The sequence below is a fragment of the Pongo abelii genome, chromosome 15 (genome assembly GCF_028885655.2).
Source record: "Pongo abelii isolate AG06213 chromosome 15, NHGRI_mPonAbe1-v2.0_pri, whole genome shotgun sequence".
NCBI classification, from domain to species: Eukaryota; Metazoa; Chordata; class Mammalia; order Primates; family Hominidae; genus Pongo; species Pongo abelii.
Genome location: NC_072000.2, coordinates 34,614,010 through 34,640,526, shown reverse-complemented (window position 1 = coordinate 34,640,526; position 26,517 = coordinate 34,614,010). Strand labels below are relative to the sequence as shown.

General features: G+C 42.2%; 1 protein-coding gene across 4 annotated transcripts in view; it reads left to right on the top strand.

Moving 5' to 3' along the window:
- STRN3 (striatin 3) overlaps positions 1-26,517 on the top strand; it is a 130,070-nt gene that overhangs the window by 15,341 nt on the left and 88,212 nt on the right. The window lies entirely within an intron of this gene.

Sequence of the window (26,517 nt, the reverse complement as noted above, 5' to 3'; positions counted from 1 at the left end):
TGAAAACAAACTTTCTGGGTTTTATTAGGTTATAATTTTGTCTCCCCTCCCTGTCATGGGAAATGGAGTATCAGAGAAATCACTTCAATTAAAATGTTTGTTTTATTTTTTGAGACAGAGTCTTGCTCTGTCACTCAGGCTGGAGTGCAGTGGCGCAATTTTGGCTCACTGCAACCTCGGCCGCCTGGGTTCAAGTGATTCTCCCACCTCAGCCTCCTGAGTAGCTAGTATTACAGACATCCACCACCATGCCTGGCTAATTTTTGTATTTTTAGGAAAGACAAAGTTTCGCCATGTTGGCTAGGCTGGTTCTCGAACTCCTGACCTCAGGTGATCCACCCGCCTTGGCCTCCCAAAGTACTGGAATTACAGGCATAAGCCAGCACACCTGGTACTTCAGTTAAAATGAATCATTGCCTGAGATTAATGCACTGTGGCCGGGGGGGGGGGGGGGGGGGGGGAGTACTTTATCCCTTCGAAATGAATAAATTTTATGAAGAATGTTTAATGACTATGCAATGCTTACGGTAAACTAAAAATAAGTTTTGTGTGCCATAAATCAGCTATTTGAAAAAGTTCAGATATTTTTAAATACTTTGCGTTTTTTTGGTGATGGGATTATTGGAAACATTTCTTTTTTCCTTATTTTAAAAAAATGACCCACCAAACATTATAAAATAGATTATTTTCTTTTATTAAAATTGATAAGTTTCAGGAGTGAATTCTTTATGCCAATACATAGTCATTGTTGAAAAAATAGTTATAAAACAAAGCAAATGTGTTTTAATGAATTTATAGACTAGTTTGTCTTTTTCCTATTTCCTTTTTTACTGATTTCTTCTTTTGTTTTTTATTTTACTTTTGTTTTTTAGAAACAGGGTCTCATACCGTTGTCCAGGCTTGAGTGCAGGGATGTTATCAATCATGGCTCACTGTAGCTTTGTGCTTCTGGGCTCAAGCAATCCACCTGCCTCAGCCTCCTCAGAAGCAGGGACTACAGGCATACACCATCATGCCCAGCTACTTAAAAAAATTTTTTTTTCATAGAGATGGTGTCTCAGTATGTTGCCCAGGCTGGTCTTGAATACCTGGTCTCAAGCAATCCTACTACCCCAGCCTTCCAAAATGCTGGAATAACAGGCATGATATCAGCACCTGGCTTCTTTTTTACTGATTGTTTAGAAACTGTCAAATATGCTTTATTACTTACTAAGATTTTATTTTATGATGTATTTAAAATTTTTTATGTTTACGTTTAGCCACTTCTATTTATTTTGAGAGTTTTTATATTAGTTTTTAATATTTTTTATTTGTAGTTAAAGTAATACATTTATATGAAAATTAAGTTACAGAAATGTAAAAAAAAAAAAAAAAAAAAAAAGGCAATGGTTTTTTGTAATCCTGATTTTCCAGGAACAACCACTGCTGTATTTTTGGGTGCATGTCTTTTCAGAGTTTTTTCCGTACAAATGCAAAAGTGGTTTTCAACTGGGGCGCGGGGGTAGTTTTGCTCCCATGGGACACTTATTTGGCAAGGTCTGGAGACATTTTTGGTTATCACAGTTGGAGGCAGGTGCTCCTGGCATTTAGTGGAGAGTGGACAGGGATGCTGCTAAACATGGACAGGACAGCCCTCCATGTCCCAGATAAAATATTAGCCCAAAATGTTAATAATTGCCGAGGTTGGGAAACCTGATATACAACTATATCTATGTATTGGTGTGTGTGTATAGCTATGTCATCTCATATCCTTTCATGTCTAGTGCCTGGTAGTAATATAATTGTTGCAATAAATAATTGTTGGGATGAATATATCGATACAAAAGAAACTCATACTAAGTTAATTTATTTTAAATATTGTTTTATTTCAGTATACGTAGATCTACATTTTTTTGTGTGTTTATAAAATACTGTTTCTCTTAATTTTTTTTCTTTTTTTTTTGAGACAGGGTCTCTTTCTGTCTCCCAGGCTGGAGTGCAGTGGTACAATCACGGCTCACTGCAACCTAAACCTCCTGGGCTCAAGTGGTCCTTCCTCCTCAGCCTCCTGAGTAGCTGAGACTATAGGTGTGTGCCACCATGCCCAGCTAGTTTTTGTATTTTTTGTAGAGACAAGGTTTCACCATGTTGCCCAGGCTGGTCTCAAATTCCTGACCTTGAGTGATCCACTTGCCTTGGCCTGCTAAAGTGCTGGGATTACAGGTGTAAACCACTGCACCCAGCCGTTTCTAAATTTTACTGAAAGAATACGTACGCAAATACTACAATGCTTACAGCCAAAATGGTTGTTCCCTACTTAGTCCACCTCTCTAGGCCAGCTTTCCAGAAGCAACCACTTTCAACTCTTGTGGTATTTACTTATATTTAAATAATAGACTTACCACTATGTCTTGTCTCTGGCATTTTTTAAAAAATGATGCTGCTAAATATCCTATCTGGCAATATATAATTTTTAGATTCATTTATTTTTTTGAGACAAGGTCTTGCTCTGTCATTCAAGCTAGAGTGCAGTAGTGTAATCATGGCTCACTGCAGTCTCGACCTCCTGGGCTCACATGATCCTCCCACCTCAGCCTCCTGAGCAGCTGGGACTACAGGCGTGTACTCCCACGCCCAGCTAGCTTTAATATTTTTATAGAGACTGGGTTTGGCCATGATGTACAGGCTGGTCTTGAACTCCTGACTCAAGCGATCCACCTGCCTCAGCCTCCCAGAGTGCTAGGATTACAGGCATAAGCCACTGCACCCAGCCAATTTTTTCTTTTTTCTTTTTTTTTTTTTGAGACAGAGTCTCGCTCTGTTGCGCAGGCTGGAGTGCAACGGCTTGATCTTGGCAACCCCCACCTCCTGGGTTCAAGTGATTCTCCTTCCTCAGCCTCCCGAGTAGCTGGGATTATAGGCACCCGCCATCATGCCCGGCTAATTTTATTTTGTAGAGACTTGGTTTCACCATGTTGTTGGCCAGGCTGGTCTTGAACTCCTGACCTCAGGTGATCGGCCTGCCTCGGCCTCCCAAAGTGCTTGGATTACAGGTGTGAGCCACCACGCCAGGCCCAATTTTTTATTTACTTCAGAGACAGGGTCTTACCCTGCCGCCTAGGCTAGAGTGCTGTGGTGGGATCATAGCTCACGGTAACTTTGAACTCGTAGGCTCAAGCGATCCTCCCCATAGCTGAGACTATAGGTGAATGACATCACACCTGGCTGTTTTTTTTTTTTAATTTTTGTAGAGTTGGAGTCTTGTTATTTGCCTAGGATGGTCTTGAACTCCTGGCCTCAAACAATTCTGCCTTGGCCTCCTAAGTTGCTGGAATTATGGATGTGAACCACTGCACCTGACCATCTGACAATATTGAACATTACCTTTTGGGTTCTTACTATGTTAGTAGGATTTATTACACCTCTTATATCTCCTTTCATCATATTCCAATGTAGATAATATTCCAGTATAGGTAACTCTTAAGATGTATACTGTGGTTACTTTTCTGTATATTTTGTTTTATTTGGAGTTATTTGCCTCCTTTTTTAATTTGCCTCATTTTCTAGGTATGTATTGCTATATTTCCAAAAGATGCTACAACTGTTAGGGTTTTTAAAGACTCCCAAGCACATCACATTGTCTACCAGTTCTGCCTTTTGTGTATGTGCTTGGAGGGGGAGGAGAAGACTTGCTTTCTAGAGCTATCCATTCTCTTGCTCTGATGTAGACTTGTTCTCAAGATTTGGTATCAAGTTATTATTCTGAAGCTAATGTCTGCTGCGATCCTTCTGGAAATCTCTTTTTATTGGACCCTTTCTTGGCTTACTCTTTGATTTTGCTGAAATGTTATCTAATTGTTTCTTGAGAAAAGTTGGATAGGAGGTAAATGTTAGGGACTTAACCTCTTTTAAAAAATGTCTGTATTTTATTTTCACACTTGATTGGTAGTTTGGAAATACACTTTTATTTACCTTTATTTATTTTAGAGATAGGGTCTTACTCTGTTGCCCAGGCTGGAGTGCAGTCGCCATTCAGAAGTGCAGTTATAGCCCACTACAGCCTGGACTTCCTAGGTTCAAGTGCGTCTTTCCACTTCTGCCTCCAGAGTGGCTGGGATTGCAGGCCTGCCCTGTTGCACCAGGCTACATTAACATTTTGAAGATGTTTCTCCTGTCTTTGAACTTTCATGTCTGTTTCAAAAGGTTTGATGCTGTTCTGATTCTAGATCCTTTTTTTTGGTATGTGTTATTTGAATTTCTTTTTCTTTTTCTTTTTTTTTTTTGAGATGGAGTTTCACTCTTGTTGCCCAGGCTGGAGTGCAATGGTGCGATCTCAGCTCACTGCAACCTCTGCCTCCCAGGTTCAAGTGATTCTCCTGTCTTAGCCTCCCGAGTAGCTGGATTACAGGTGCCCACCACCACACCTAGCCTTTTTTTTGTATTTTTAGTAGTGTCAGGGTTTCACCATATTGGTTAGGCTGGTCTCGAACTCCTAACCTCAGGTGGTCCGCCTGCCCTGGCCTCCCAAAGTGCTGGGATTACAGGTGTGAGCCACCACGCCTGGGCTACTTTTTTAATTTTAGTAAACACAAGGTCTCACTGTGTTGCCCAGGCCAGTCTCAAGAGCTACCCTGGGCTCAAGAGCTGCCCTTCTGCCTCAGCCTTTCAGAGTTCTAGGATTACAGGCATGAGCCACCATACCCAGTCTAGATTTCTTTTAAAGGGTGGTATTACCTTTATATAATGGAATTTTTTGAGCATAGTAGAGTTTTTGTTGTTGAATTTTTCTTTCCATGATTTATTGGTTTCCTCAGAGTGCCTTTTTTTGTTGTTTGTTTGTTTCTTTTTTTTTTTTGAGACAGAGTCTCGCTCTGTCACCTAGGCCGGAGTGCAGCGGCACGATCTCGGCTTACTGCAACCTCTGCCTCCCAGGTTCAAGAGATTCTCCTGCCTCCCTCCTGAGTAGCTGAGATTACAAGTGTGCATGTGCCACCACACCTGGCTAATTTTTGTATTTTTAGTAGAGATGGGTATCACCATGTTGGCCAGGCTGGTCTTGAACTCCTGAGCTCAAGTGATCCACCCGCTTCGGCCTCCCAAAGTACTGGGATTACGGGCGTGAGCCACTGTGCCCAGCTAGGTTTTCTGAGCTGTACTTACAATCCGACTCTCCAGATAACTTTCTGTCTGATGTTCATCCTTGTGATTTAAAAAATTTTAGCTATGTAAAAATAGAGTTTATCATTCTTGTATTTTGAGTAGAGCCTGCCTGCAGGATGTTCTATCCCTGCTGAATTCTTTGGTGTCAGATTTCTTCAAGTCATCTGTTAGTGAATCTTTTCACAATTCTCTCTTATGTCTCCATTAGTATTGTGAGAGGAAACTAAAAACTCGAGACCCCAATTCACTATGCCAAAGGAAAAACATTAAGCTAAAAGCTGTGTCATGTAAGAAATTGCCGTTCCTTTTGTTTATAAGTAGATAGCTACAGATAAAAGGTTAAATATTTCCACAGGTAGCTACTCTATGTTTACCTTATGTAAGGTGCCATTTACTGATTGTGAGACAAATACATAATTGACTATTCTCCTACTTGCTCTTTCCCTCCCCTCCCCTCCCCTGCCATCCCCTCTCTGAGAGGAGTCTTATTCTGTCGCCCGGGCTGGAGTGTAGTGGCGCGATCTCGGCTCACTACAACTTCCGATTCCTGGGTTCAAGTGATTTTTCTGCCTCAGCCTCCTGAGTAGCTGGAACTTCTGGTGTGCGCCACCATGCCCGGCTAATTTTTGTGTTTTTAGTAGAGATAGGGTTTCACCATATTGGCCAGGCTGGTCTTGAACTCCTGACCTCGTGATGTGCCCGCCTCGGCCTCCCAAAGTGCTGGGATTATAGGGGTGAGCCACTGTGCCCGGTGCTGCTCCTTTTTTCTTGCAACATGCGGATTACCATTCCTTTCCTCTTTTCACCTTTAGCCCACTTTTTCCCTTTAAATACTGAAGCCCTCAGCATCATCTTTGGAGAAAAGGCACAGACCAGACTGTTTCTGGGATTCCCTGTTTAGTTCTTCCAGGCATGTCCTTAACCTTGGCAAAATTAACTTCTAAATTGTTTTAGACCTGTGTCAGATAATTTTTGGTGTATAGTATGTGGTCACTTTCCCCCAAGATTCTTTTTAAAAATTTTTTTTTTTTTCGAGACGGAGTTTCACTCTTGTTGCCCAGGCTGCAGTGCAATGGCGCGATCTTGGCTCACCGCAACCTCCGCCTCGCGGGTTCAAGCAATTCTGCCTCAGCCTCCCAAGTAGCTGGGATTACAGGCATGCACCACCATACCCAGCTAATTTTGTATTTTTGGTGGAGACAGGGTTTCACCATGTTGGCCAGGCTGGCCTTGAACTCCTGACCTCAGGTGATCCACCCGCCTTGGCCTCCCAAAGTGCTGGGATTACGGGTGTGAGCCACCAGGCCCAGCCTCTTTTTTAAAATTTTTATGTATTTTAACTTATTTTAGAAATACAACTAGTACTTTTCTTTTTCAGACAGGGTCTTGCTCTGTAACCCTGGCTGGAATGCAATGGCTTAAGTGATTCCTACTTTAGCTCCCCACCAAGTAGCTGGGACTACAGGTGTGTGCCACCATGCTCCGCTAATTTTTTTTTTTTAACTTTTTTTTTAGGCAGCATTGCACCCTGTTGCCTAGGCTGGACTGGAGTGTGGCAGTGTAATCATGGTTCACTGCATCCTCAACCTCCTGGGCTCAGGTGATCTTCCCACCTCTCAGCCTCCCGAGTAGCTGGGACTACAGGTGCACACCATCACACCCGGCTAATTTTTTGTATTTTTTGTAGAGATGGGGTTTCACCATGCTGCCTAAGCTGGTCTCAAATGCTTGGGCTCAAGTGATCTGCCTGCCTTGGCCTCCCAAAGTGCTGAGATTACAAGGGTCAGCCACTGCGCCCACCCAGAATCTTCTTTGTCGAGATGAGATCTCACTCTGTTGTCCAGGCTGGTCTTAAACTCCTGGGCTCAAGTGCCTGGGAGGCCTCTGTTGGCCTCCCAAAGTGTTGGGATTACAGGCATGAACCACCATGCCTGACCAACTAGTGCTTTTTGTATCCTGTACGAGAAATCTCCCTTTGCTACCAAGTTTTTTGTTTTTTTTTTTTTTTTTTTTTTTTAAGAAAGATGTGTTTTGCATTAAGGTCTTAGTTTATTTTGTGTTGCTATAAGGAACACTTCAGGCTGGGTGACTTACAAAGAAGAAAGGTTTTATTTGACTCAATTCTGTTGGCTGGCAAGTTCAAGATCGAGCATCTGTATCTGGTGAGGGCTTCAGTCTGCTTCCACTCATGGCTGAAGGCAAAAGAAAGCAGTGTGTGCAGAGATTACGTGGCGAGAGAGCAACAGTCAGCTTTTGCTGGAACTAATGGAGTGAGAACTCACTTGCTAGCCACCTCCAGAGAAGGCATTAATCTATTCATGAGGGATCCACCCTCCATGACCCAAATACCATTAGGCCCCACCTCCAGCATTGGAAATCAAATTTCAAATGAGGTTTGGAGGGGACAGACATCCAAACCATAGCAAGGTCTGTGATCCAGCTTGAGTTGTGTTTTTTTGTTTCCAATTTTTAAATTGTAAAATACATATAACATAAAATTTACCATCTTAACCGTTTTCTTTTTCTTTTTCTTTTTTTTTTTTTTTTTGAGACAGAGTCTTGCTGTGTCACCAGGCTGGAGTGCAGTGGCGTGGTCTTGGCTCACTGCAGCCTCCGCCTCCTGGGTTCAAGCCATTCTCCTGCCTCAGCCTCCCAAGTAGCTGGGATTACAGGCGCCCACCACCACGCCCAGCTAATTTTTGTATTTTTAGTAGAGATGGGGTTTCACCATGTTGGCCAGGATGGTCTCGATCTCCCAACCTCGTGATCCGCCCGCCTCGGCCTCCCAAAGTGCTGGGATTACAGGCGTGAGCCACCGCGCCCAGCCTCATCTTAACCATTTTCAAAGGTACATTTCAGTGGTAGGCAGTACATTTATGTTGTGCAGCCTTTACTACCATCATCTCCAGAACTCTTTTCTTCTTGCAAAACTGAAGCTGTACCCATTAAACAATAACTCATTTCCCTCCACCTCCTAGCTCCTGGAAACCACCATTCTACTACTTTCTGTCTCTATTATTTTGACTACTCTAGGTAACTTACGTAAGTGGACTCATACATACAAATGCCTTTTTGTGACTGCCTTATTTCCGTTAGCATTGTGTCCTTAAGGTTCGTCCATATTTTAGCTACTATATTTCAGATTTTCCTTCCTTCCTTTCTTTTTTTTTTTCTTTTTTGAGAAGCAGTCCTGCCCTGTCGCCCAGACTGGAGTGCAGTGGCGTGATCTTGGCTCGCTGTAACCTCAGCTTCCTGGGTTCAAGTGATTGTCTCACCTCAGCCTCCTGAGTAGCTGGCATTACAGGCGTCCACCACCATGACCAGCTAATTTTTGTATTTTTTTTTTTTTTTTTTTTTGAGACGGAGTCTTCCTCTATCGCCCAGGCTGAAGTGCAGTGGCGCGATCTTGGCTCACTGCAACCTCCACCTCCCGGCTCAAGCAATTCTCCTGCCTGAGCCTCCTGAGTAGATGGGATTACAGGCGTGTGCCATCATGCCCAGCTAATTTTTGTATTTTTAGTAGAAATGGGGTTTTACCATGTTAGCCAGGATGGTCTTGATCTCCTGACCTTGTGATCCGCCTGCCTCAGCCTCCCAAAGTGCTGGGATTACAGGTGTGAGCCACCACGCCTGGCCTTTTTTTTTTGAGATAGAGTTTTCGCTCTTGTTGCCCGGGCTGGAATGCAATGTCTTGATCTCGGCTCACTGCAACCTCTGCCCCCCGGGTTCAAGCGATTCTCCTGCCTCAGCCTCCCGAGTAGCTGGGATTACAGACATGCACCACCATGCCCGACTGATTTTTTGTATTTTTAGTAGAGACGGGGTTTCTCCATGTTGGTCAGGCTGATCTCGAACTCCCGACCTCAGGTGATCGCCTGCCTTGACCTCCCAAAGTGCTAGGATTACAGGCATGAGCCACCGCGCCTGGCCTGATTTTTGTGTTTTTAGCAGAGACGGAGTTTTGCCATATTGGTTGGCCAGGCTGGTCTGGAACTCCTGACCTCAGGTGATCCACCTGCCTTGGCCTCCCAAAGGCCATTCATAACAGATAACAGATCCGTTCGTCTGTTAATGGAGACTTGAGTTGCTTTCAGTTTTAGCAATTGTGAATAGTGTTGCTGTGAACATACGTGTACAAATGTCTCTGAGGTCCTGCTTCCAATTCTTTTGGTACAACTGAGTTTTATTTGACTGTTACAAATTTAGTGCTTTCTATCTGATATGGTGCTTTTCTCAAAATGTGAATTCAGGGCATTTAGTTTTTTGTTTTTTTTTTTTTTATAGATGGGATCTCACTCTGTTGCCCAGGCTGGAGTGCAGTGGCAGTGGCAGGATCATAGCTCATTACAACCTTGATCTCCTGGGCTCAAGTGATTCTTCCACTTCAACCTCCCGAGTAGCTGTAACTGCAGGCGCACATCACCATGTCCGGCAAAATTTTTAAATTTTTTTGTAGAGACAGGGTCTTGCTATGTTGCCCGTGCTGATTTTGAACTCCTGGCTTCAAGCAGTCCTTCCACCTTGGCCTCCCAAAGTGCTGGCATTACAGGAGTGAGCCACTGCATTTGGCTGCTGCTTTTTATTCTTCTAAAATTCAAACACTGATTTTTGTTTAAGTTGTAAGAATACATGAATTTTTGGTGGACAGTTTCACATGATATCACCTGCTCATTTAAGGCTGCAGTGGCCAAACATACCAGATTTTTAATCTGACTTAGATACCAGTTTCAACAGAAGCATCCAACACAGCTAGGTACTCTCTGTAAACCTTCAGCGCTACCACCTCTGCCTCATTCAGTATATGTCTTTACAACTCCTACTTAACGGAGACAATAGAATCCTATCTGGTGGGGAGTTCTTTATTGTTACCAAGTCTACAGGTTGTATGTGTGCACACACATCCCTTTTTCTTAGGTTGCTGTTAATATGAGAAACATTTCTGTCCTTATGAGGCTTATCTCTACCTATTGTTTTTTTTCTTCATCGGCTGTTTATTTAGCACCTGCTGTGTGCCAGCCACTATAAATAAAATAAAGCCATTGCCCTGTTGAAGCTTAAATTCTAGTGGATAGAAAGTAAAGTTTGTTGGGTGGTGTTAAGTGCTATGTAGAGGAAAGTAAAGCAGAGAAGATTGATAAGGAATGGGTTGATGGGTAACATTATTATTTAAACAGGGTCCCTGGGGAAGATAACCTCACTACTGAAGATCAGATACTTTTCGTTTTTCTCATTCATCATTACTAGCCTTTTATGCTAATATATTTTCCTGGGTACCATTTAAAATCTTTCTTTCTTTTTTTTTTTTTAAAGATTCTTGCAGTGACTTGGAATTGTATCTTTTTGAGTTATTTTTCTATTGGTTGCCCTAGTTAGGATTAATACCCATTTTAATTATAATAGTATATAAAAGAACTTTGTTCCTATAAAGCTTTATTTCCTTTCCTCTCTTTGTGCAGTTGTTGTCCTACAAATTATGTCTCTCCATTGTATACCCATCAACACAGATGTCTAATTATTGCTTAATGTGATTGCCTTTTAAATTGGGAAGAAAAAAGACTCCCTCCGCAAGAAATACATTTATACTATCTTTTGTAGTTACGTATGGAGTTAACTTTACTAGCACTCTTTTTATTTTTTAGGTGGATTTGAATTACTCTCTGGTGTCTTTATATTTTAGCCTGAAAGACTCCCATTAGTATTTCTTTAGGGTAAGTCTGTTAGCAAGAAGTTCTTTTCTGTTTTAATATGGGAATAATTTAATTTCTCCTTCATTTTTAAAGGATAGTTTTGTTGGATATAGACAATCTCTTTTCTTTCAGCACTTTGAATATATCCCACTGCTGCCATGGTTTCTGATGAAAAGTCAGCTGGTTTGGGAGGATCCTTAGTATGTGATGAATTGCTTCTCTTTGATGTTTTCAAGATTTTCTCATTTTTATTGGCTTTTAATCATTTGATTTGATGTATCTTGATGTGGATCTCTTTTAGTTTATCTTACCTGTAATTCATTGAGCCTCTTGGATGTGTAATGTTTTCTGTCACATGGGAAATTTTGGGCTGTTACTTCTCCAATTATTTTTTCTGTCCTTCTCTCTCCTTCCTTGATTCTCATCATGCATATGTTGGTATACTTAATGGTGTCCGACAGGTTTCTGAGGCTCTGTTCGTTTTTCCTTATTATTTGTTCTTTCTGTTTCTCAGACTGGCTAATCTCAGTTGACCTATCTTCAAGTTGGTTGATTGTTCTGCCTGCTCATAGCTACTGTTGAGCCCCTCTATTGAGTTTTTCATTTCAGTTTCTGTACTTCCCAATTCCAGAATTTCTGTTTCTTTCTTAAAATTTTTGTGTGTTTATTAACATTCTTTATTTGGTAAAATATCATTCTCATATGTTTTCCTTTAGTTCTTTAGACATGATTTTCTTTAGTTCTTTCAACATATTTATAATAGATGATTTAAAGTCTTAGTCTAGGGCTAGGTGCAGTGGCTCATGCCTGTAATCCCAGCACTTCGGGAGGCCGAGGTGGGAGGATCGCTTGACCTGGGAGTTTGAGACTAACCTCAGCAACATGGTGAGACCCCTGTCTCCACAAAAAAATAAAAAAATTAGCCAGGCATGGTGGCACATGCGCCTGTATTCCCAGCACCTTAGGAGGCTGATGTGGGAGAATTGCTTGAGCCTAGGAGGGCGAGGCTACAGTGAGCTGTGTCACCCAGCCTGGGCAACAAAGTGAGACCCTGTCTCTAAATAAATAAATTCTAGAAAGTTCAATGTCTGGGCTTTCTTAGGGATAGTTTATATTGACTGCTTTTCCTCTGTGTATAGGTCCTACTTGTTTTTCTGCATGCCTAGTTATTTTTTTTGTTGAAAACTTTTATTTTTTAAGGTACTGGGTCTTGCTGTGTTGTCCAGGCTGGATTTGAACTACTGGGCTTGAGATCCGCTTGCCTCGGCCTCCTGAGTAGCCAAGACTACAGGCATGTGCCACTGTGTCTGACTAAAAAACTAGACATTTAATATAGTGTGGAAACTCTGGAAATCAGATTCTCCCACCTCCCCAGGGTTATTTGTTGTTTTGTGAAGTCTATATTTTTTGTTGTCTGTGGTTACTGAAGTCTCTGCACAGCTAGCTTAGTGGTTGAATGAATGGGCAGAGAAGCTATTGAATGAGCAGAGATTTCCTTGGATGCCTAAAACATATAAGTCCTCTGGTCTTTGCCAAGGGGCTCTATGTGTATGTTGGGGCATGCCTTCAACATTCAGCCAGGAATTTACAACTCTGCTTGCTCTTCCTGCCTGTGCAAAGCCTTAATGTTAGCCAGAGGTGAGAGTTTAGGTCCTCCTCTGGTCTTTTCTGAGCATGTGCACAGTGCTACATGAGTATGGCCTTCTAGGTTCTCAGGAATATGTCAGAGTTTTTCAAAGTCCCCTACATACATCTCATTTCCCAGCTTTTCTTTTTAAGCTTTTTAGTTAGCCTCTTGTTTGCCTCAAATATTATCTTATACTTCAGGCAGCCACGATATTAGACAGTTGTTTCTGATTGTTTTTGACCAAAGGTGCCCATGGAAACACCTGTTTATGCTGGATTAGCTTGATTACAGGTCAAATAAAGATGGCTTTGCTAGTAGAGTCTTCCACAGAACCACCAGATATGTCAGATGACAGTTGTTTAGGAATGGGACTTTGAAGGGGCTCCAACCCTGTTCTGCCCCCTCCAGTGGCTGCTGATTTTCACGGTGATTGTGGGCTATTGGATTTCATGGATACTGTGGAAATGGGAAGGAGTGAAATGGGAGTAGCAAGTTAAAATGCCATAAAGGTTGTAGCTCCTACCAAGATTCAGCCATATTTGTTTAATAGATACTCCCTGGATTGCCACAATCCTTTGGTTTATTTCCACAGTTTTGAAAAAGTTGATTTTTACAACTTTGCCATGTTTTTGTTGCTTTTATGAAGGAGAGAATTTCAGAGGTCTCTACTCTGCCTTTTTTGCTGACATTACCTTCTGTGTGTCATTGGAAGTCAAGGAGGCTCGTAATAGCAACCGTTAATAAGGATGCGTGGGTTCCTACTCTGAGCTTAGAGGCTTCAAGGGATCTTGGGTGTTTGTATTCTAGTCAGGTGAGACCATAAGAGGAGACATAGAAGAAGTTCAAGAAAACAAAGTTTATTATACACACAGGTTTTATAGACAGGAGGCACAACTTGCCATGCAGGGCCCTCCAGGGTGGTCAGGAGGCTGAAGACAGGAAGGAGGGGAGGGTTTAATCCAGAGCCTTTATTAGGGTTTCCATGGGAAAAACAAGACAGATGCTTTGCAGTTTAGGGTTGGCTAGTTTGAATAACTTTGGCGGGCTCTAATCTATAGGATTGGTTCCTAGTTATGTGCTACCTGGGCCTAGGATGATTAAGGCAGAGGAATATTGCCTACTGGGGTGTAGGGGCCAGATAGAGGAGATGTGGCTCTGGATTAATTTGTTTGTATATTAAAGGCAGGTTCCTTGCTGAGGCCTTGCTGTCTCTAAGAATTGGCTATCCCTGAGAGGGGCAGCCTACATACAATACACTGGGGATTGAAGATTTTTAAGTTAATCTGCTCATGTCCCCCTCCCATTTTTCAGGGTCCCTGTTCTTTCTTTTTTCCATGCAGGCCTTAGTTTAGTTTGACTTTCTTTTGAGCCATGCTGTTGTTAGGATTAGGTCCTGATCCTGTTCCTTAGCCTTTTGTGGCCTCCTGCTGTTTGAAATGAGTGTCTTTTTATGCTACCAAAGAACCTTCTGGCTTTCACATTTAGTTTTTTTTTTTTTTGTCTATTACTTTCGCCTCTTGTCAGTAGTTTTCCAAAGGGTCAGTTGCCTTTTAACAACAACAACAATCCAGTTTCGTGGTCCTTATAATTGCTGTTTTCCTCATATTTCTCAAATACGTGATACATTGCACTTTTTTTTTTTTTTTTTTTTTTTTTTTGAGACGGAGTCTCGCTCTGTCACCCAGGCCTGAGTGCAGTGGCACGATCTCAGCTCACTGCAATCTCCATCTCCTGGGTTCAAGCGATTCTCCTGCCTCAGCCTCCCAAGTAGCTGGGACTACAGGCGCACACCACCACACCCAGCTAATTTTTGTATTTTTAGTAGAGATGGGGTTTCACCATGTTGGCCAGGATGGTCTTGATCTCCTGACCTCGTGATCCACCCACCTTGGCCTCCCTGGGATTACAGGCGTGAGCCACTGCACCCAGCCTACATTGCACCTTCTAATGCAGAGGTTGTCAAAGTATGGCTTACAGGCCGAACCCAGTTCTTGGCCTGCCTGTTTTTGTAGTGGCCCATTATTAAAGAGTCGTAAAACAGTAACAACAAAAAAGACTATGAAATGATGCAAAGCCCAGGTAATTATATTTACTATGTGACCCTTTATTGAAAAGGTTTGCCAACTTCTGCATTCCCTTCTACTGGAAAACTACCCATGTTTTCCAGTTAAAACCTGTGGAAGTTTTAACATTTGCAGTGCCACTTTGTACCGGTGGCTCCCTTCTACTCATCACCAGTGATGGGGTTCTCATTGTCAGCTGGGAGACTAGGTGGTCGGTGACCCAACTCCAGTACTTTATTTTAGATCCTGTTTTCTTACATTATTCCTGTCACCAGTGGCTTAAAATTGAGCTCCCTGGGGGAGCTGAGGCAGCAATTAGCATGCGTGAAGTTTGTTATGGGAGATATTTCAGAATCAGTGTCTGTGAAAGGAATGGAAAATAAACTGAGGGATAAATAGGCTGCAACAAAAAGCTCACTTGAACCCAATGTGGAACTCTGCAGCTGGGATAGCCCTCAGAATTGTCCTAAGTTGGGCGTAAGGGCTAGAGGTTTGATCAGTCATTGGATGGAGGCCACTTTGGAGGCCAACTGAATTTAGTGGAGGTAATTTCTAAAGAGGATTGACAGCCAAGGGCTGTTTTCCAGCAGCATTCTCAGCAGCTGGACAATAAATCCTTCATTCCTGAAAGGGGATATGGGGCAGCACATCAGTGTCTGCTACATGTAGCCTTGTGTGAGTTTTTCTAATTAAAATTTACTTTTATTTTTAAAAATTGTCATAATTTTCTTTTTTAATGAATTAGTTTTTCTCATGAGAAAGCTGTAAAATACAGTATTCTCAAGTAGTGGTATATTTTTACTGATAATAAGATGGACAACTCTTCCTAAGGTGTTTTGGAAAAACTGAGCTGTTTTGGTTTTAATTTGTGTAAATTATGAGTTAACCATTTTAGTACTAGAAATATCATCATAGAGTCCTGAAATCCTAATCAAAAGGATTGAAATTTATAGCTAGCAAATCTTCAAAAGGCAGCTAATTCATTCCTCTCATTTGACAAGTGAGGAAGCTAAGAACAAGAGAGAGGGTTATGAAGCTATTAGTGACAAGGAAGGATTAGAATGTAAGTCTCTAAACTCCCAGGCTAGTGCCCTTTATAATAATTTATAAGAAGGGAGTTTTTTTGTTTTTTTTTTTTTCTTTTGTGGCCTTTATAGCCATCTTGTTGCTCCCAGGAACTTTGTTAAGCTATATGCAGATGCTTCAGTAACAACAAGAATTGTAAAGTTAACTTTTGGAGTTATGTCATTTTGGACAGATGAATCTGATTTATTTTTAACTTTCCTGGAAGATGATTCACAGTTAGCTTTGGAAACGTTTTCCTGATGACTGTGGGTTATCAGGTAATGGAAACTTCATTATTTATTTGCTGGCAGGATCATACAATGAGCACGGTATTTTCAAGTGAGATCTGAAAGTGCTCTGGCATTTAAACATTTAGTATTTTAGTTTTAGTAGTAGATTATCTTAAACATATTCTAGATCATTTGACTCATAACTGTCACTTGACCCTGGGGTCAAAATTTGCATTTGTGTTTATGTTTGTAGTGGTGCCAAGTAAATACTGTTTTGGTTGTTGGGGACTAATATTAAGGAAAAGAATAGAGGTGTTCTTAATAAGATGGTTTTGAGTTAAATGACCAAATTATTTTGTAATATGTGGCATTAATGTTTCGTAATTGAAACTAAGAAAAAGTGCATGTCTTATGAGGCACTCAGTAGTCCAGTCATTCCAAACTTAAAAGATACCTTGTGGTGCAGTTGGTACATTTTCATGTTGTGAGCAGAGATTTAAATTCAGCAAAACCACATCACCTTTTTTTTTTTTTTTAAATTAAGTATTTATTGATCATTCTTGGGAGTTTCTCGGAGAGGGGGATATGGCAAGGTCATAGGATAATAGTGGAGAGAAGGTCAGCATACATGAACAAAGGTCTCTGGTTTTTCTAGGCAGAGGTCCCTGCGGCCTTCTGCAGTGTTTGTGTCCCTGGGTACTTGAGATTAGGGAGTGGTGATGACTCTTAAAGAGCATGCTGCCTTCAAGCATCTGTTTAACAAAGCACATCTTGCACCGCCCTTAACCCATTTAACCCTGAGTTGACACAGCACATGTTTCAGAGAGCACAGGGCTGGGGGCAAGGCCATAGATAACAGCATCCCAAGGCAGAAGAATTTCTCCTAGTACAGAACAAAATGGAGTCTCCTATGCCTACTTCTTTCTACACAGACACAGTAACAATCTGATCTCTCTTTCTTTTCCCCACATTTCCCCCTTTTCTTTTCAACAAAACCGCCATCGTCCTCATGGCCCATTCTCGATGGTCGCTGTCTCTTCGGAGCTGTTGGGTACACCTCCCAGAAAGGGCGGCCGGGCAGAGGCGCTCCTCACTTCCCTGACGGGGTGGCCGGGCAGAAGCGCTCCTCACTTCCCAGACGGGGCGGCCGGGCAGAGGCGCTCCTCACCTCCCAGACGGGACGGCCGGGCAGAGGCGCTCCTCACTTCCCAGACGGGGCGGCCGGGCAGAGGCGCTCCTCACCTCCCAGACGGGGCGGCTGGCCAGAGGCGCTCCTCACTTCCCAGACGGGGCGGCCGGGCAGAGGCGCTCCTCACTTTCCAGACGTTGGGCGGCCGGGTAGAGGTGCTCCTCACTTTCCAGACGTTGGGCAGCCGGGCAGAGGGCTCCTCACTTCCCAGACGTTGGGCGGCCGGGCAGAGGCGCTCCTCACCTCCCAGACGGGGTGACCGGGCAGAGGCGCTCCCAAAGGATGGGTGGCCGGGCAGAGATGCTCTCTACTTCCTATACGGGATGGCGGCCTGGCAGAGGCGCTCCTCACTTCCCAGACGGGGCGGCCGGGCAGAGGGGCTCCTCACATCCCAGACGATGGGCGGTCAGGCAGAAACGCTCCTCACTTCCTAGACAGGGTGGCGGCGGGGCGGAGGCTGTAATCTTAGCACTTTGGGAGGCCAAGGCAGGCGGCTGGGAGGTGGAGGTTGCAGCGAGCCGAGATCACGCCGCTGCACTCCAGCCTGGGCAACATTGAGCATTGAGTGAGCGAGACTCCGTCTGCAATCCCAGCACCTCCGGAGGCCTAGGCGGGCAGATCACTCGGGGCCGGGAGCTGGAGACCAGCCCGGTCAACACGGTGAAACCCCGTCTCCACCAAAAATACAAAAACCAGTCAGGCGTGGCGGCGCGCGCCTGCAATCCCGGGCACTCGGCAGGCGGAGGCAGGAGAATCACAGAAGCCCGAGGCAAGGAGGTTGCAGCGAGCTGAGATCATGGCAGTACAGTCCAGCTTTGGCTGCTTTGGCAACAGAGGGAGACTGAAGAAAGAAGGAGAGGGAGACGGAAACGGGAGACGGGAGACGGGAGAGGGAGAGGGACCACCTGTTTTTTTAAAGTGTAACTTGTTAAATTTAAATTTGTTTGGAAGTTTTATATTTAGTTTTTAGTTTATTTGGTTTTGTGTTTATATTGTTTTATATTTAGTTTTTAGTTTATTTGGTTTTATGTTTTTAGTTTATTTGGTTTTGTGTTTATATAAGATCCCTATGCATACAGTTTATTTCTAGGTTTATGTTTGGATAGATTTAAATAACCTTAAAGGAGAAATAATTTATGTAATATTAGAAACTACAGGAACATTTCACCTTTTTAAAAAGTCTGTGTATAACTCAAGTTGATAGTCTCTATCTCCAGAGTTCTAAATGAGTTTAAAGAAATTGATGTTAGAACACCTGAAGATATCTAGTTAAAGTATATGAAAATTGGGCTGGGTGGCCATGGCTCATGCCTGTAATCCTAGAACTTTGGGAGGCTGCGGCAGGCAAATCACCTGAAGTCAGGAGTTCAAGACCAGCCTGGCCAACATACTGAAACCCCGTCTCTCCAGGCCTGGTGGCTCATGCCTGTAATCCCAGCACTTTGGAAAGCCGAGGTGGGCGGATCACCTGAGGTCAGGAGTTCAAGACCAGTCTGACCAACATGGGGAAACCCCATCTCTACTAAAAATACAAAATTAGCTGGATGTGGTGGCACATGCCTGTATTCCCAGCTACTTGGGAGGCTGAGGCAGGAGAATCGCTTGATCCCGAGAGGTGGAGCTTGCCGTGAGCTGAGATTGTGCGCCATTGCACTCCAGCCTGGGCAACAAGAGTGAAACTCCGTCTCTACTAAAAATACAAAAATTAGCCGGGTGTGGTGGCGGGTGCCTGTAATCCAAGCTACTCGGGAGGCTAAGGCAGGAGAATTGCTTGAACCCACGAGGCCGAGGTTGCAGTGAGCCGAGATTGCACTATTGCACTCCAGCCTGGGCGACAAGAGTGAGACTGTGTCTCAAAAAATAGAAGTATATGAAAGTTACAATGAATGTGTTAGTCATATTTTACATGTATATAGGCAGCAAAGGAGTATGTAGAAGAAGATTTTAAATTATAATAATAATAAATTTCTTCTGAATAAAGCATCTAATGCCATAGGCTACTGCAAGGAAGTTCTGACAATTTCAGTCTTCAAAGTTTCACTCCATTTCTTATGTTATATTTAAATCATTTGAATGTGTTTAACTCCAAATAGTCTATAGTGAATCTTAGGAAAAAAATTCCTAATTTATTTGTTTTGTATGTTCACATTTTTGCCAATTGCTCTTTAGTGTGATGTAGGTACTCATGGTGAAATAGTCATGTTCTCCCTACTAAGAGCTGCTTGATAAATCCAGTACTTACTGAAGTCAGGCACTACTTGTAGTTTACTCAGTTTGTGGGTTTGTTTTTTTTGAGACGGTGTCTCACTCTGTCACCCAGGCTGTAAGGCAGTGGTGGGATCATAGCTCACTGCAACCTCAACCTCCCAGGCTCCTGCATCAACCTGCCAAGTATAATAGCTGGGACTACAGGCTGGCTAGTTTGTTTTTTGTAGAGTTGGGGTCCCACTATGTTGTCCAGGCTGGTCTTGAAGTAGAAGAGTGATTATATTGACAAATGATGTCTTATTAAGATTATAAATTATGATTAGTGAAATATCTAGCTGGGAACGATGGCACACCCCCCTATGTCCTAGCTGCTCAGAAGGCTAAGGTTGGGAGGATCACTTGAGCCCAGTAGTTTGAGACCATCCTAGGCAACATAGTAAGACCCTGTCCTCCCCACTATTTTGTTTGTTTGTTTTTAGAAATAAGGGTCTGGCTGTTGCCCAGGCTGCTCTCGAACTTCTGGGCTCAAACGATCTTACCGCCTTGGCCTCCCAAAGTGCTGGGATTACAGGTGTGAGCCACTGTACCTGGCCAGTTTACTCACTCTTTAATGGGGGAATATAGACACATATAAAAACAATTACGATGAATTGAGCTGAGCACCAGTAGCAGTTTTATTTAGTCTTTATACTCTTGAAAACATATTTCACATTTCATTAGCTCCCCCCGACCCCACTTTTTTTTTTTTTTTTTTTTAAAGAGACAGGGGCCGGGCACTGTGGCTCATGCTTGTAATCCCAGAACTTTTGGAGGCTGAGGCTGGTGGATCAGTTGATCCCAGGAGTTTGAGACCAGCCTGGGCAACAGCAAGACCCTTATTTCTTTTTCTTTTCTTTCCTTTAATTTTTTTTTTTTTTGAGACAGAGTCTTGCTGTCTCCAGGCTGGAGTGCAGTTGGCACAATCTTGGTTCACTGCAACCTCTGCCTCCTGGATTCAAGCGATTCTCATGTCTCCCGAGTAGCTGGGATTATAGGCGCCCACCACCATGCCCAGCTAATTTTTGTATTTTTAGTAGAGATGGGGTTTTGCCATGTTGGCCAGGCTGTTCTTGAACTCCTGAGCCTCAGGTGATCCGCCTGCCTCAGCCTCCGAAAGTGCTGGGATTACAGCCATGAGCCACTGCACCCGGCCCCTTTGCCTTTTTAAAATTGCTTTTTTTGTGTTGTTGTTGTTGTTTTCCATATACTATTATCTCTACTGTTGTGTTGAGAATGGCCAGAAAGAATTTTCAAAAACATTTTTAGTAGTCATATGGACTGATATATTCAAATAAAACTTTTTAATGATATTTTATTTATTTGTTTTTACTTTATTTTTTTTTTTTTTTAAAGAATAGAGAAGGGGTCTTACTATATTGACTAGGCTGGTCTTGGACTCCTGGCCACAAGCATTCCTCCCATTGTGCTGGGATTACAGGTGAACCACTGCTCCCAGCCTTTAATGACATTTTCTGATGAGGTCTTTTATAATATGGCTTCTGCTAACCTTTCAGTTTTATGTTCTATCTCTTCTTCCTCCTCTCCTCTACCCTCTTCCTCTCACCCTCACTCCCAAATACACACACAAAATAAAGTTCCAACCATTCTTTATTTCCCTAAACTCTGGTAAAGTTAGTGTATCTTCTCCAGCCCTTCACACATACTGTTTCCTCTACTTGGAACACTTCCTCTCCCATTTGATCTGAGTTCTCTTCAGGTCGAAGCTTAGCTATCATTTCCTCTGGGAATACATTTTTCAGCCTGCAAGTGTAAATGAAGTATTCCTCCTATGTGATGAACTTCCGTTATTATAATATCTATTAACCTGCGTTACAGATGCCTGTCCTGTTTACTTTATCTCTAACAGTAGGCTGTAATCTCTGTGAGGGTAGGGATTGCGTTGCCCTATGTATGATTGTACCCCAGAATGAAAGAATGAATACTAGTATTCATATTATTTCAACAAATTTGTGTTTCTCATGGGTTCAAGGAACTCTGGGTGATACAGAGTTGAACATAAGTTCTTTTATTCAGGTAACTTCAAATCTAATGGAGGAGAAATAGGTTACCTCATACCTTGCCCTACTCCACATGACCTCTTAATAGTAGGAACTTCAAACTAAATGGTATGATCATACCTGGTCAAAACCAAGTTGAAAATAAAACCTAGAAATACTGCTGGCCTGTTTCTGGAGCAGCTAATGATTGGACTGTATCTTCTCTTTCTCATATTAGTCAAGAGTAAGCTGTGATGATGTTAATGCTATGTCTTAATTCCTTCCTTTTCTGGTACAGCTGCCCCTCTGTATCTGTGGGTTCTATATCCTTGAGTTCAACTAGCTGTGAATCATAAATATTCAAGGAAAAGAAAGGACTGTTGCATCTGTACTGCACATGTACAGACTTTTTTCTTTGTCATTGTTCCCTAAACAGTATAGTATAACAACTATTTACATGCACCTACATTGTATTAGGTATTTAAAGTAATCAAGAGATAATTTAAAGTATATGGGAGGATATGCATAGGTTATATGCAAATACTACACCATTTTATATAAAGGGCTTGAGCATCTCTGCATTTTGGTATCTTAGGAGGGTCCTGAGACCGCCACCTCACAGATAGTGAGGGCCAACTGTATTTTAACAGATGAAATCTGTGCTATGTCAGCTTTAGGGAGACAAGTCATGATCACATTTTCTGACACTCATACACACCCTAAATTCTGTGGTCTTCATTATAAGTTAAGGAACCTGTCTCCCCTTTTGCATATCAAGTATATGCCATCTCTTAAAAGTCATAGTGTCCTTTGGCCGGGCGTGGTGGCTCATGCCTGTAATCCCAGCACTTTGGGAGGCTGAGGCGGGTGGATCATGAGGTCAGGAGATCGAGACCATCCTGGCTAATACGGTGAAACCCCGTCTCTACTAAAAATGCAAAAAAAAATTAGCCGGGCTTGGTGGTGGCGGGCGCCTGTAGTCCCAGCTACTCGGGAGGCTGAGGCAGGAGAATGGCGTGAATCTGGGAGGCGGAGCTTGCAGTGAGCCAAGATTGCACCACTGCACTCCAGCCTGGGCAACAGAGCGAGACTCCGTCTCAAATAAATAAATAAAAATCCTGTGTTTAAATGACTGTTTTGTTGCTGCTGTCTCTACCTCCCAATCTACTACCTTTGGAGAAATAGTCACTATATCATTGGGCTGCCACGAAGAGGAAGGCTTTTGAAGTCAGGCCTAGGTATATAACAGCAAGCCATCTCTTCCAGGTATGGGTCCTATTGCTGTGAAGATAGAGGAAGTTCACGGTGAAGAAGGTAGTCAGAATCTGTTTGTGGCAGGGTGCCAGGCTGGGCAGGTTACTAGAACAGGAGGCTTTAAGTGATTGCTTAGTGGGCCAAAGAGTAAGGTAACTGACCCCTCTCTTTATGTTGAACTTGACCAGACTACTTTCTGTGGATGATTCAAATTCCTTTTCATATGAGTCTTATTTTTGAAGGTTGAGAATCTACCTGGGGGTAGTGAAGGCATTGGACCCTGGGAAGCCAGTAGACTTGAGATCTACTGTCCTGATTCTTCTATCTTACTAGTCAAGACAGTGTCCGTGAGCAAGACACTTTACCTCCAGAGGAGGTGGCTTAGTTGCCTAATTTGTAAAATAATTATAATTCATTATTGGAAGTGGAGATTATAGAGCTGGAATAGTCACTTCCTGTGGTATGAATAGTGTGAACGAAAGTTGGATGGCCGTAAAGTGCAAGGTCTTTTTTGAGGAATGTTGCATGTTTCACTTGTGGTAGAGTACAAAGGAATGATGAAAAATAAGCTTGAAAATGTAAGATAATGGTAGAATGGAGAGAACCTTGAAAATAGCCTGTTAGGACAGTAGATGAGTCATTCAAAACTTTGTCACAGAAAAGTGAGAGGACCTGCTTTATAATTGTACCATGACTTCATTTTCTTTATTAATTATTCTCTTTCTCTTTTTAAATGTTCAGATTTTAAGGAATAAATTTGCATTCCAACCAAGTTTTGCTGTTACATCTCCATTCATTGATATACTTTAATTTTGTTGTAGTTGGGCTAAACAGATTTCTACTTTGTATTGTATATGTTCATTGAGTAAATATATTTGGTAAAATTAAGAAGGGTAAATAACAAGTAAAAATAGGTTGTGGTGCTAGCAGAAGTACATTTCTATGTTTCATTAAACATAGAAATTGGCATAAAGAGATAAGCTTAGAAAAGTTAATACCTGGAACAGCTTTTTGCTTATTAACTTTTAGTTTGAGTATAAGGGTCAGAGTTTGGTTGATAATACCTTTTAGGATTTGCTTATGAGGCCAAAGTGCTGCTCGTGTCACAGGACCTAGCTGAGCATCTTGGACATTGTTTTTTAATATGTCAAATCAGTTTTAGTCTTGTTAGTCTTGTTCAGTATAATAAACATTTATTGAGCGTTTGGAATAATGGAAGACTTGGCTTCTGTTCAGGGCTCACAATCCAGTGAAGGAATGTAAAACTTGCTTTAATATACAAGACATTCGGAAGAAAGCACTGCAAGAAGTGAGAAAAACAGCTGGGCGCGGTGTCTTTCGCCTGTAGTCCCAGCACGTTGGGAGGCCTAGGCGGGCGAATCACAAGGTCAGGAGTTCAAGACCAGCCTGACCAACATGGTGAAACCCCATCTCTACTAAAAATACAAAAATTAGCTGGGCATGGTGGCACATACCTGTAATTCCAGCTACTTGGGAGGCTGAGCCAGGAGAATTGCTTGAACCCGGGAGGCAGAGGTTGCAGTGAACCAAGACCATGCGCCACTGCACTCCAGCCTGGGCAACAGAGCGAGAGTCTGTCTCAAAAAAAAAAAAAAAAAATTATATTCAACTGGTTAGATATAAGAAAATATTGTGGGCAGAATCACAGTGAGTAGTCAGAGTAATCTTTTTGGAATGCAGATATTGATTATTTTATTGTTTTACTTTTTAAGCTACCATGGCTCCTCCAAATTTCTAATATGAACCTCAAGGTCCTACATGGCCTGGTTCTGGTGTATTTCTCTAGCCTCAGCTTAAATTTTATTTTATTTATTTATTTTTGAGATGGAGTTTCGCTCTGTCACCCAGGCTGGAGTGCAGTGGCACGATCTCAGCTCACTGCAAGCTCTGCCTCCTGGGTTCACGCCATTCTGCTGCCTCAGCCTCCTGAGTAGCTGGGACTACAGGCGCCTGCCACCACGCCCAGCTAATTTTTTGTATTTTTAGTAGAGATGGGGTTTCACCATGTTAGCCAGGATGGTCCCGATCTCCTGACCCCGTGATCCGCCTGCCTCGGCCTCCCAAAGTGCTGGGTTACAGGCGTGAGCCACCACGCCTGGCCCTTAAATTGTATTTTATATTTGCTTTTTCCTGCTCCCATGCCTCTACATTACTCTTGCCCTTTCCTTGGAGTTTTACTGTTCTTTGTATCCTCAGAGTCTATCACAGTGTACAGCCTGTACTAGTAAGTGTGTTTAAAGGACTGTATCCCTTCTTGTACCATAAAGAGGGTAAGTTTATGCAAACACTGAAATTGAGGGACAAAATTTTGTTGGTAATTAGAGCTTGAGTATTTTTTTTTGATTATCCTTCCATACAGTGAAATAAATGGTGATACCAAAATATAAAAAAATGAACTTTTTGCTTCGTGGATTTGAGAAAGACTGTAAAGAGTAAATTAAATATGTAGTATGTGTAAGAGATGAAATTCACCATTGATTTTTCTTTCCTTCCTTTAACAGTTTCATTACTGAAAAAAATAGTTGATATCTTCTGTTTAAGAGTGGCACTACATTACACTAAAGTAGGTGTGAGCCAAAATGAATTGTACTTTTTTCTGTTTATTTCCTAGACTTGGGGAAACATTAACTTATTCAATAAGTATTAGCTGGCACCTGCATTATGCAGGATGGAAAATGTAATTTGCATGATGCTAGGGTAGCACTATAGTAGGATATAATGATGTGGCCTGTGTTTTCAAGGAACTTTTTTTCTGCATAGTATGGAAAGTAAAAGAAATATAGGAATAGTGTTAATAGCTCAAAGGTTTATTACCTTTTAGGTTAGGTACTTGTCTTATTTGCAAATATGTCCTTTCTGGCTACTGTCTAGCTACTACTGTAATAATCACATTCTTGAGAAATGCTTGAGTTCTTGAAGGCATTTCAGCCAAGCGCACATTGCTAAGTAAAACTTGGACTGTCCCTTTCTATGTTTTCTAAACGGTTGACCGAGCTAGATAATGTAAATAAAAATATGTATTTCTCTTAATTTTCTTTTGATCTTACAACACTCCAGGAGGCCAGTGTTTTTTTCTTTTTCCCTTTGGATCTGCTTTGGTTGTTCTCAGCATTTTAGAAGCATACCTGTCCCTCACACGCATCCATGCAATGAAGCCTTATACATGTTTTCCAAATGGAAGGTAAATGAAGAGAGAACTTTTATACCTTCACTCCTTTCATAGAAAGATCATTCTCATTCTTTTTTTAATAGATCATTTCTCTTTAATAGAAAGATCATTCTCTCCTTCCCTAGGTTTCCCGTCTTGTGGTTAAGGCTGAGAATTCCTGAGAGAGAGAGAGAGAGAAAGCGCGTGCACACAACTGCTTATGATTGAGAAGGAAAAGAGAGCTGAGGGGTGTGTGTGGGAGACTTAATAAAAATAGATGTCGAGCTAGGTCTTGTTCTGAACAGGTAGTTTTTGGACAGAAAAAAATGGAAAAGGATGTTAATGTGAGCCTAAGATATTAGCAAAAGATATAAGTGTGCAAACATTAGCAAAAGATGTAAGTGTAAACATTAGCAAAAGATATATTTCTTATGATAAAACTATAAACATAAGTCAAACATGGATCATCATTTATACATATTTATGTGAAGATCTTAAAGTTTCTCCTTAATGGTATATTTTCCCATATAAGAAATGTTTATGAAACTGTTTAGACTACCAAAGATCAATTTTTTTTTTTTTTTGAGACGGAGTTTCGCTCTCGTTGCCCAGGCTAGAGTACAATGTGTGATCTTGGCTCACTGCAACCTCTGCCCACCAGATTGAAGCAATTCTCCTGCCTTAGCCTCCCAAGTAGCTGGAACTACAGGCATGCGCCACCATGCCCGGCTACTTTTTGTATTTTTAGTAGAGATGGGGTTTCATTATGTTGGCCAGGTTGGTCTCGAACTCCCGACCTCAGGTCATCCACCTGCCTCGGCCCCCCGAAGTGCTGGGATTACAGGTGTGA